The sequence below is a fragment of the Myotis lucifugus genome, unplaced genomic scaffold (assembly GCF_000147115.1).
Source record: "Myotis lucifugus unplaced genomic scaffold, Myoluc2.0 scaffold_228, whole genome shotgun sequence".
Lineage (NCBI taxonomy): Eukaryota > Metazoa > Chordata > Mammalia > Chiroptera > Vespertilionidae > Myotis > Myotis lucifugus.
The window spans coordinates 1,655,417-1,667,817 of NW_005871276.1; the positions used below are offsets into that span (position 1 = coordinate 1,655,417).

General features: G+C 43.2%; 1 protein-coding gene across 2 annotated transcripts in view; it reads right to left on the reverse strand.

Moving 5' to 3' along the window:
* The window catches only part of VRK1 (vaccinia related kinase 1), a 58,829-nt gene extending 47,495 nt beyond the window's left edge, over positions 1-11,334 (reverse strand). Inside the window, exon 1 of one of the 2 annotated variants that reach the window (XM_006098281.3) lies at positions 11,234-11,334. The gene's annotated coding sequence lies outside the window, so the exon portion shown is untranslated. Of the gene's footprint in view, positions 1-10,891; positions 10,966-11,233 lie in introns of those variants that run through there. The other variant, XM_023762020.1, reaches the window with a different exon arrangement.
* Between the last annotated feature and the right edge of the window lie 1,067 nt (positions 11,335-12,401).

Consider the following 12,401-nt stretch of genomic DNA (forward strand, 5'->3'; position numbering starts at 1 on the left):
GTGAACCTCCTGAAATAAGATCCTATAAATCCATAAATTTATTCTGGAAAAACATTAAGCTAAACTCAAACTATGACACAATCTTTGTAGCAACTGCCACACGAGTTATTTTCACACCTAAGAGGGAAAGAACTAGGTGAAGACACTCGCTTCTAACTCTGAAAAAGGAAGTATCTTCAGAGAAGAAACATTTCTTCCTAGCCATGATTATTTTCACTTGTATTAGGAAAGTGATTAATGTTACATTAAATTTTTGGTCTAGTGAATAAAATTTTAAAATACAGTATCAAATATACATCCTCAACTCTCATTCCTTTAAGTGATATCTGAAAGAGGAACACTAACCGCAGAATTAGTCTTAAGGGAGAACACGGACTGTGGTACCATTTCCAACACAAGCCCAGATTGCTCACTGCCACCACTTCCCCAAATGGAAGGGTCCGTTCACTTCTCTTTCTGAGTTTTGATGCAGTGAGTGGCTGATCCACCCCTGGAGTCCTAACAAGTCTCCAGGAACCAACCATGAAGCAGACACTGCTTCATTGATCCCTGCCCCCCCCCCCTTCCCCCCCGATTTTAAAAACTAGGAACTTCCTGCTCTGCCTATGCAAAGCATCATACATGTATGGCAAGAGGGATCATACATGTACGGCAAGAGGGATCATACATGTACGGCAAGAGGGGAGCAGTCGAACGATGTGGACCTCAGCAGGCAGTTCCTGAGCCATCGTGCACTCCCTCCCTGATGTGAAAAAGCCTCATTAAAACGCCCTTCCCCCAAGCTCTGTGCAGTTAAACATGTTTTCCCACAGCCTCAGGAGAGCAGCCTACCTGCGTCTGAAAGCATTATCTAACCAAGACGAGATCATCACCACATTATCCTTTGACTTGAGTCTGTGAAAACATGCAAACATTTCTTCTTCTTACAGATGCTGGGGAACCAACCAACCTGCATCCTAAAAAATTACTGCAATCCTCACTCTTTTCTCATCAGATACCCTGGTGGTTGATGGTTTGGAGGAAGCTATACAATGCGAAAGAAGAAATAAAATGCATCTACAAAAGAAAGAGACAGACAGACAGACGGACAGAGACACATGCAGAATTCAAAGGGAAGTGGCACTGGTCTCCTCATAGGCCCTAAAAGGAAAAAGCTGAAAAGAATGCTTCTTTATGTAGAGCGAACACTTCCTAAAATCACAAATTCTGCACTATATTGTTAATATTCTTACATAACATTTAGCATAGTTTGACAGTTTTGTAAATGATAGATTTCCCATTAGTTCTCCCATTTGGGGGCAAAATTACCTACCAAACTTTTTTTTGCAATTATTTCCCTGGGTGTTCACTATTAAGTCTATATGAGATAACTACTGAGAAACATTTCTCCTTATATATTCTTACAGCAGGCTCAAAGGGAGAATATTTCTAACTACTTAAAAGGAAATCAGGATTACCAAGTAACCAAAGTATTATCAGAAGGGTACTGCAGTCATTAAAAAATCCTTGATGAAAACATAAAAACTTTTCAGAATCTGAGACAAGGTTTTTCTAAGCAACACACAAAATAAAACACTCAAGACATTAGGAAAATTGCTAAATTTGACAAAATAAAAATTCTCCAGATAAAAAATACTATAAACAAACTCAAAAATAAAAAAAAATCTACAAAATATGACAAGAGGCTAATTTTCTTAGTACTTAAAAATCCTTCATTATAAGGAAAAAGACAAAAGAAAAATGAAACGTGACATGGAGAGGCAAACTCATAGAAAAAGAAATACAAATTGCTTTTTAAAAATTCTTATTAGAGGAGTTTTTAAATATATAATAAAGTGGGCAAATGATATAATAATAAACTCCCATGTACGCATCACCTAGTTTCAACAATTAGCAATCAACACATGGCCATCTGTTTCTTCTGTAAACCCCAGTCTACAACCAAACCCCAGATATCACATCATTTCATATGTAGCGTAAACACTTCTAACAGGTACTTTTAAAAAATGTAACCACCATATATTACTGTCACCCCTAACAAAATTAATAATAATTCCTTAATATCTAATAAAATATGTTCAAATCTTAATTGTCTCAAAAAATGTCTTCTTATAGTTGATTTTTAGTCACTGCATCTGGCTGATGTGTCTTTGAATCTTTTTATTTTTTTAAATATATTTTTTAAATATTTTTATTTATTTCAGAGAGGATGGAAGAGGGAGAAATAGAAACATCAATGATGAGAGAATCATTGATCAGCTGCCTCCTGCACGCCCCACACTGGGGATCGAGCCAGCAACCCAGGCATGAGCCCTGCCCGGAAATTGAACCATAACCTCCTGGTTCATAGGTCAACCCTCAACCCGAGCCATGCCGACTGGGCACTTTGAATCTTTTTAATCAACAAATGCCACCCATCTCCTTTATTTTTTTCCTCCCCTAGTCATCTGTTCTGTAAAATTTCCTACGTTTTGAATTTTGCTGTGTCCCTATATTGTCACTTAACCTGTTCCCCTGTAATTTGTTGGTGTTGCTCAAATTGTCCTATCTCTGGTGTCAAAGCCCTTCAACCAAAGACCACCGAGAACACATCTGTAGTTACACAAGTTAGGAGAACAAACACCATAGGGACCAGTGGTACAGCTCAGTAAGAGAATCGACTATAGGATATGAGCCAGTTGGGTAATGTGGGGAGGATCTAGGGAAGGAGGGCTTTCTCTAAGTTGGATGCTGTCAGAAAGGGGGGTTATTTTATGTTTGGGTATCTCAAGAAACCTTTTCTAAGGGAAGGGACACTAGAAGGAAGATGAAGCTGTAATTGGTAAGGAAGCAGCAGTCACTCATTTTAGCCAAGTACCTGGTGGGTGGCCCAGCGACCTTGGTTTTCCTCAAGCTTTGTCTCACTTTATCATGCACTCGGAGGAACCTTGTCTGCAGTAGCTGGGGCTATTTATGTTCAACTGGAGAACAACATGGTCTATCATGGCCATGCCAGCGTCTGAACACCAGGGCTGCTCCCTTCTCTCTTCCTTTGCACTAGGCAACAGAAGTCCTTCAAGTTGGCTACTGTGTCCTTGTACATGACCCCAAAAGTCTCAGGTATTTTCCTTGCTTTCTAGCACAAGATATTCCAGGTCCCTTCTATACATATGGAATGGTCTCCAAGATATAGTTAAATGAAAAAGTGCAAGGGAAGAACCATGTGTAAAACATTTGTATCTATCCTATATAATAAAAGCATAGTATGCAAATTGTCCCCTCGACTGGAAGTTGTCCCAGAGTTCGACCAGGGGGCGGGGCTGGCCAGGGGAAGGGAGGGAGTGCCTAGCTGGAAGCCAGTAGCCACTAGGGACCCTACCCGTGCATGAATTTCGTGCACTGGGCCTCTAGTATAAAATAAAGAGACATATTATACATATGTATAAAAAAACCAACATTTCAATAAGGAAAGAGATAACCCAATTTGTTAGCAAATGGGAAGCCTTGGCCTGTGTGGGTGTGGCTCAGCAAGCTGGGCATCATCTGCAGACCAAAAAGTCATGGGTTGATTCCCAGTCAGGGCACATGCCTAGATTGTGGGTTCCATCCCTGGTGGGGGTGCATATGGTGCATTCTGCGCGTACGAAGGCAGCCAATGGATGTTTCTCTCTTCTCCCCACTTCCTCTCACTCTAAAATCAATTAAAGCATGTCATTGGGTGAGGATTTTTTAAAGGGGGGAGGGAAGATTTGACAAGCACTTCATAACATAGGCTATCCAAATGGCTAACCAGTATATGAAAAGATGCTCAAATCACTAGTTATCAGCAAAATGCAAATTAAAGCCACACTGAGATCTTCCACACAATCACAGAATGAAAGGTTGTAAAATATTTAATGTTTAACCAACAGTACCAAGTGGAGGCACGGATGCAGAGGAGCTGAGACTCGGACACTTTTGCTGGTCATAGCTGGTATGACGACTCTGGAAAACTGGCAGTATCTCTCTATTAAAGCTAAAGATACACATACATGCCAGCAACTGTACTCTTAGATACTAAAATGAACACACGTGAACCCAAAGATATGAACAAGAATGATTCCAGCAGCATTATTCATAAGTGCTACAAATTAGAAACTATTCATTCACTACAACAGAATGGATAAATACATTGTGGTATATAATTTGTGGTGATTTTTTTTAATGGCCAGAAATTTTTTGACACACCTCCCATAAAGACATGAGGTCTATGTTTCCAACCCTTGAAACCAGGCAGGCTTGTGTCTATTTCAACCAAGAGAGTCTAGTGGGAGTGATGTGATGTGACTTCTGAGAATAAGTCACTCTCAGGAAGCTTCCTCTGGGATCCCAGCCAACATGCTGTGAAAAGCCCAGGCCTCATGCAGAATCTGCAACCAGGGCAGAGCCACCTTTAAAGCAACAACAGCTGGTGATAAGAGGTGCGTCTTATTCCCAAAACAGAAGAGAAAGCAAATGCACTGAAGAAATTATACCACCAATTTAAGCCACTACACATGCAATGTCCAGTTTAAGCTCGGTGTCTCAATTACAAGGGCCCAGAGTGAAAATGCAGGAGCTCATCTCCAAATGCTGTGACTTCACTCAATACCAGAGAGACTGTGCTCGCCTGGCATTTCTTAAAACTCCTCTCCTCCTCCCCTCAAGGGAAGCTCTGCCTCTAGACACTGACATGACCTTCCTCTGGTCATGTACGATCATCAACCCCATGATAGCCTTTCAGTAGCAATATCTGAACACTAAACAGTCCACAGAGGACTCAAAAGTTGCAAAGAAACAAAGCAAGTTTCAAGTGGAAGTTCTGTCTCCACTGACACGGTGTCACTAGTCCATGGCTGAAAAACTCCAGAGGTGGATGGAGTTCCCTGTCATTGGAGATATTCCATTGTAGACGAGATCATGTGATAATATCTAATATGTGGATTTCAAGAATGATGGAAAATGGGTGTTTTGAAAAAGATTCCCTGGCCCAGGCAGTGTGGCTCAGTTGGTTGAGCGTCATCCCATGCACCAGGTCACCAGTTCAATTCCCGGTCAGGACACATGCCCAGATTGCGGGCTCAATTCCCAGTAGGGGGGTGTGCAGGAGGCAGTGGATCAATGATTCTCTCTCATCACTGATGTTTCTAACTCTCTCTCTCTCCCTCTCCCTCTCTTCTCCCTCTCCCTTCCTCTCTTTGAAATCAATAAAAACATATTTTTAAAAAAGATTATGTTTCAGGTAACTCTCCAGAGAAAAACAGGGATGTTAAAGTGATGATGATAAACATTTATTGAACACTGACTGTGGGCCAGACATTATATCAAGTGACTAGTGTACATATTTCACAGTTAATTCTCACAACTACCCTATGAAACAGGTACTGTTTTGCCTTGATTTGATGGTAAAATTAGGTTGCCCTAATGTCACATATCAGTCAATATCTGAACTCAGAGCTACCTAACTCCAATTATATACATCACTGTCCAAACCATAACTATTAAATGACTGACAAAGCTGTGCACTCTAGACAACAAAGCCACGCATGTTCTAGACGTAGGGGGACAATGTCTGAACAGGTCTGTACTCACGGCAAACCTAGTTGGCTAGGAGAAAGGGGAGAAGATTATTTGAAGTAGTCCTGAGATGAAGGAGAGAGAAATTATCATGACTGTCCCCAATTGCCTACTTCTGTGAGAGCCACAAAGCTCTTATACACCACGGACTCTCAGTCAGAAGCTGAGATTAATGATGACATCCCTTTATCTATAGGCGTAAAAGCTCAGGATGGACAGACGTTTGAACAGCCCCGACTGGGAATCCTGCCCTTAACAAATACACGAGATGCAGATACATGGTTTCTTGGCTGCCTACACTCACGCCCATCTGTCAGGATGGCACTGTGCCTGCTCACATGTTGGTCAAACTGTCACTAGGGCATAGGTGCCAAGCAATGATAGTTTTAAATGGGCAGCTTGCATCGCACTGTAAGAGCCTGCTCTTCTACAGGAAGAAAAAAAAAATTCTCTGTGGTAATACTGAAGGCTTACAATCATAAGTGAAACATTCTTGGTCAATCTTAACATTTCAGTGGGAAAAAGATCTAGACTGGTAGAAAAGAATCAGATGAAGGAAAATTAAATCAAACAGAAAATACGTGTCGCAGTAATCTCTTATGCAATAAAATCCTTTGCTCAACAAGTCATCATTAATTTTTAAATGGGATAATACACTTTTCCATGCTCTAAATTAAAAAGTAGAAATGTACTGATATTTAGTAGTCTGTCTGACATTAAATAAGTTCTATTTTTTAAATAACAGAAGTCTAATCTATATCCAAAATAGTCGTTTAAATACACAAAAGAAAGCAGAAACCAAATGAAATTCCCACAGATAGATAGAAAAAGAGTATAATTTGTTTGGGGAAAGAATCAAGCAGTGACATGGGTGCTGAGAATAAGAAACTGAGTCTTTTCAGTCACCATGAATTAGGACTGAGGCTGTCGCCTGTCACATCCCCCTGCTGTAATGCTCCTAACCTACATCTAGGTTCCCTCTCTGCCTTTAGAGACTGTTTAGATCACTGGATGAAGTGTCTAACGCCCTATTGCCTGCAAATGCTTCCCTAAGACTAAAACTGAGGACGCTGTTTGAGCCGTTTGTCCTTACTCAATCCTCGGTGGTTCTGAGGAACAGCTGGCCATCATCATTCTCTGCATAGTTCTTCATAGACAGTATCAGAACACACTGATTAAATAACCCCCAAGTCTCCTCTTTGCCATCATAAATAAGAGTGATTCCATTAACATTTCCTCTTTGGAGCAATTTATCAACCCTGTTTTCAGTTGCTCACCTCTTGGACCCTTATTAGGCCTGATAAGAAATGTCACCCACGTCAACAAGCCAAAAAAAAAAAAAAAAAAACACCTTCCTTTCTTCCCACATGTACAACTTATTAAAAGTAGAATTAATATGAAGGAGTTTGAAAGTTCAGCAGAGTCCTCAGTATCCATCATTAGGGTTAGGCAAAGAGCTCTGAGACATGCATGACACCAAAAACACAATCCACATATACTTTTGTGCTGCAAAAGACACTGTAAAAGAATGAAGAAAAGCCATAGACTAAGAGAATATATTTACAAATCGTACATCTGGCAAAGGCCTTGTATTCAGAAACACGAAGGACGCTCTAAATGCAACAATACGGAAACAAACAATCCAGTTACAAAACAGGCAAAAGATATGAATAGACAAGTCACCAAATAAGATATTGATGGCAAATAAGCACATGAAGAGATATTCAACATCATTAGCCATTAAGGAAATAAAATTCAAGCCATGATGAGCTACCACAACACACCTGTTATAATGGTTAACAAAAAATATCGCCAACACCAAATGCTGACAAAGATTCAAGGAAACCTTGTGTCTCATACAGTGATAATAGGACTGTAAAATGGTACAAATACTCTGGGAAAGTCTGGTAGTTTCTTAATAAGTTAAGCATACACCTATGTCTCCCAGACAGTCTATGAAGACTAAAAGTCTAATAGTTTCTAACCCTTAGCACTGTGAAATGTGGTCACAATGCATTTATACATAGTACCATCAAACAATGACATTTGTTCAGCTGTCACTTGGAAAAACAATTTGAGAAAAGTAATTAACCTGAAATACAGCTAGAGTTATCTTAGATTTCTACCTTCATGATTTTTTTTTTTTAATTTTAGACATAACTGTCAATTAGATAGATAACGGTATCTTTTGCATTCTTGAAACCAGGAGGTAGGTCTAGAGCAAACTTATCTACCCCACATGCAAACGGCAGCAAGCCCGCCAGTCTGCAACAAGAAAATAAAATAAGTACATGGGAAGAAATTATAACAGAGGGATGGTGCCACCCTCGTTCCTAGTAACTTTCCAGTTCTCATTTAGTCCCTTGTGGGACCAACTACATTTGTTCCAGATATTGAGCTCCACAAGATAAATGTTTCCTTCCAATAATGTATAATTTGCTTTGAAAGTATATGACAGAACACTCCCAAATCTCAAAGTAATAACCTTGCAATTATATGATTTCCATCTAGTGTATCTTCCCACTTAATGTACATGGCTTACTGATAAGCATTTTAGTATGGGTTTAATATTCATCCTAAATATTTGCCAATGTGCAGTGTCTTAATTTTCAAATCCTAGAGTACTGGTTCCCTTTCTATGGGCCAAAGACCCATGGACAGATGGGAGTTACTGCAAAGAATCATCAAACCCAAGTACCTACATGAAGACTACATAAATAATATGACTCACAATGCATTTTTCCCAGCTGACAATGCTGATGCTATGGCTAGTAAAACTCTTAGTAAGTTTACTGAAGAATATTACCAAAGGTTGTTTGTCATTAGCATTTGTTTATTGGTGAGTATTAAAACTCTAACTCCTATTAGGGAGGAAGGCACACCTCATCTCTCTCTAGAGAGGTGTTTTTTAAGAGTGTTCCCCATGTCACCCAGAACAAGAATAGGACGTGCTTATGTTTGAGTGCAAAGATTCGCAACAACATTGGGAGAGATGGACAGGAGTAACTGGGAAAGTGCATGAAATTACTTCAAAACAGCAAAACACATCTTTGTTATACCACCTAGCTAGGTGTTTTGTTGGGATCCTATCACCTTTCTAAATTAATCTTACATTCTTATTAAAAAGTCCATAGTTGCTATACTTTATCAATAGTGTAGTTTTTCAAGTGTGTCCTACACATTTATTGACTTCTTGTGGGCTGAATGCTAGATAACTTAAGCAAAAAAGAATGACGTCTATTAATTTAAAACAAAGGAAACTTGCTTCGACAAAACACTACAATAGCAAGAATAGACTGCACCTAGCAATTCTTGACACAGTAGGCATGTGATATCTGGTGAACAAATGAGTCCATTTCCACTTACTCTGAAAAATAACCTCAGCAAGTAAAATATCCGACCAGCTTGAACAATATTCTCCAGTCCTCTTCAGTTACCAATCCAATCTCAAAACCCATCCAGATTAATTTTCCTGAAAGCCACACACACACACACACACACACACACACACACACACTTTAATTCCTATTAAGTTTACCGCCTGATATATGGAGGTATCAGCATTTGAACTTTTGTATAAATTCAGGAGTCAACCTTCATTTGATATAAGGTACACTGTAAAGCTCTGTCTCATTTTCAATAAGTTTTATTCTTCAAGTCAAAATCTATTCATAGTAAATTATATCTTAGTAGGGATGGCTTTAAGGAAAAAAATATAGTTGTCAAAATAAAAAGCTTTTCTCTTTTCTAGACATCTGGGACATTCACTTATATATTATTATTTCACATTAGTGCTTTTAAAAAAAATAAAAGCTGGCCTCTTCAAGAAATTTAATTTTAGGAGCTGTCAACATTTTGGATGCATTACTGTTATTTTTAAAATATACACTTGCACCCAGGAATAAAACTGAGCATAAGCTTTTCATATAACCATAACCGTTTCCTGGGCACTTACTACCTTACTCTATGCCAGGTTCTCTGCTTGACACGTTACTCCATTATCTCATGTGTTTAACAAATACCCTCTCTTCATTTTTGCAGCACTGAACGTAAGAAGCCATTACACTATACACATGGTACGACTAGTACTAGACACCAGCACTAAATTGACAGTAATGCTTAACACAGGTTTACTGTTAGGAAATTGAGTTGCTTCCCGTATTGAGACAATGTGGTCAGCAACGCTGAGCTGCAGAGAGGATGCCATCTGTGGGAGCCAGGGCAGCGCGAGCCACGACCAACCGTGTCGGGGACATCCCCTTCTTAGGCAGCAGGTGAACACAACCTCATCTACCCAGAAATGTAATCCCAGTTCCTCCCGGCCAAACAGCACAGGCACAATCTGCACAAAAGGCTCCTACAAAGAGCCCTTGCTTCCCTCTGAAACCGCTTGAAAATGGTAGACTGAATCCTCCCCCAAAACGACCGTGCTCCGCATGTCATAAAAGGAAGGCGCCTGTATTCAGAACTCTTAACAAGTGCTGCTCTACAAGTTATTTATTTTTTTTTTACGCTTACACATTCCAGACTCAACAGATGGGCAAGTCCAAGTTTTTAAAAAGGAGAAAGGGAAATAATAAGAGATGCTCTTCCGCGGCGGCTCCCTAAAAGCACCCCCCCCCCCCCAGCAAAACTGGTCTTTCCAAGCTGTTCCCCCAAACAAGGCAGGTGGGGAGGGGAGTACAAAGTCAGACAAAAATGGTTGGCTTGAAGGAGAAGTCAGAAAAATTGGGTGGCCTCAACAGGAACCTAGTGCCCCTCCCCTTCCCCCCTCCCCCTCCCCCCTTCCTTCTCTCCCCCTCCCCAGAGACTCGGGTGCTGTTTGTCGGAGCTAATTAACTAGGTCACCTAGGTCCCAGGAGCTTTGAGACCAGGGCCAAAACCTATTCCGACGGTAGGAAACACTGCCTGTTGCCCTTGAACACCGTAAAGGGTGCCGCCCCGCCGGCTCGGGAGACAGAAGGCTGGAGAGCTGTCCGAGGGTTACGCAAACCCCCCGTGGAACCCCCCCGCCCCCCACACCGACACACACACACACCCGGGGCTCCAGGGCCTGGCAGCAGTTCTGCGGGGAGACACGCAGCAGCCAGGGGCAGGCGGGCAGGCGGGCAGGCGGGCAGGCGGGCAGGCGAGGGGCGGCCCGGACGCTGTCCTCAGGGCCCGGACTCCTGGTCCCCGCTCAGGTCTCAAGCCCAGCGTCACGGCCTCCGAGCTGCCCCGCCTTCCCCCGTCGCCCGGGCCCCACCATCGCCTGCCCTCGCTTTAAAGGAGCTTTTCAGCGCCTGCAAAGGACCGTGCTTGCGCCTATCGTGTTTACCCTCCAGAATGTCAGCTCCGGGACAGCACAGGGACCTCGTCGGGCCGGGCGGGCACGGACCCCATCTCTCAGGCCCGGCCCGGCCGCGCCAACACGCCGTCCAGAACGTGCAACTAAGCCTGGGGGCCAGGGCGGGGGTCGGCCGGGCCAGTGCAGGGAGCCCGGGCCGCCGCGGGGCCTGAGGGAGACCAGGCTGAAGGGGACGCCCGCGTCGCGCCGCCCGCAGCCCCCGGCGCCGCCCGAGGTCACGGCCACCCCGCGCCTGCCCTGCCCCCGGCAGCCCCCTGCGTGACCCCCGCTCGGCGCCGCGAACTCGGACCGCGCCGGCCGCAGCACCCCTACCCCGAGCAGCAGAAACGTCTCCTCCTTCCCAGTATGAACTTCCCGCCGCTTTCCACTACTCGCAACTCCGCTGCGGCGCCAGCCCCGGCGCACTCTGCAGTATGGGGCCTTCCCATTGGCTCGGCGGCGAGCGGGGAGGCGGGGCGAGCGGGGACGTCGCGGAGTGGGGCGGAGCTTGCGCTGGCCCCGGGGCCTCCCCTGATGCTGGAAGCCGTGGGCCCGCGCTCCCACTGCATGCTGGGAAATAGAGTCTTTCACAGCCGGAGCTGGATCTCAGTCCATCTGCCCCCGTGGGTTTCTGGGAAATGTAGTTTACAAGCTTTGAGTCAGTCCTGCTCAGTGCCTTAGGAACCGAAATAAGGATTGCCAATATTCGCGGTGACTTTGATTCATGCAATAAGTGTTGACAAAGGGTTAGAGGTAAAAGCAGTCCTATATTTCCATGGGCCGAGTGTCTCCTCTGCCTGTTGGACCCGGCGCTTTCCCACCTCTGGTGCACCTTACAGGGGTGCTTGTGCCACAGCAGCTTGCTTCAGTGTACAAGGGCCTGCCTCTGGAAGCAAACAGCGGAGCCAGTGGTTCAGATCCTAGCTCTTACACTCTGTAGCTTTATGACCTAAGCTACTTAACCCTTAGGAGTCTCAGTTTCCTGTTTCTGTTAGGATTGAATAAAATAATCTATAGACAGTACTTCATACATAGTAGGTGACCAGTAGCAGATAGTATTATATTATTCTGCCCAGCCATTGCCATGTGTCTAAATGCTACCTGTCTTTCAAAGCCTCCATGTCCACCTCACCTTTTCTAGTATTGTATCTGTAATTCTCTTACGCCACGGTTAGCTTTGTACTTCGAATCAGTCATCTAAGCCTGCACCACAATGAGACTGTAAGCTGATTGTGACTGGGACTCTGTTATAGGTCAAAACCACCAAAGCCATAGGCAGAAGGAGATGTACAATGAAGCTAATGAAGCACAAAGCCCAGAGCCTCATTGATACAGGTCCTTCTAAGGCCCTGGGTCCTACTAAACCTTAACAATGTGGTTACATGTTGTTGGGGTGGTTTGGGTTAGTTGGTTGGTTGGCTGGTTAGCTTTTGTATTTGCCATGTAGATATTTTTTGTATGCTTTTCTTAAAGAAGACTCGAAATATGTGAGCTCAGTCCC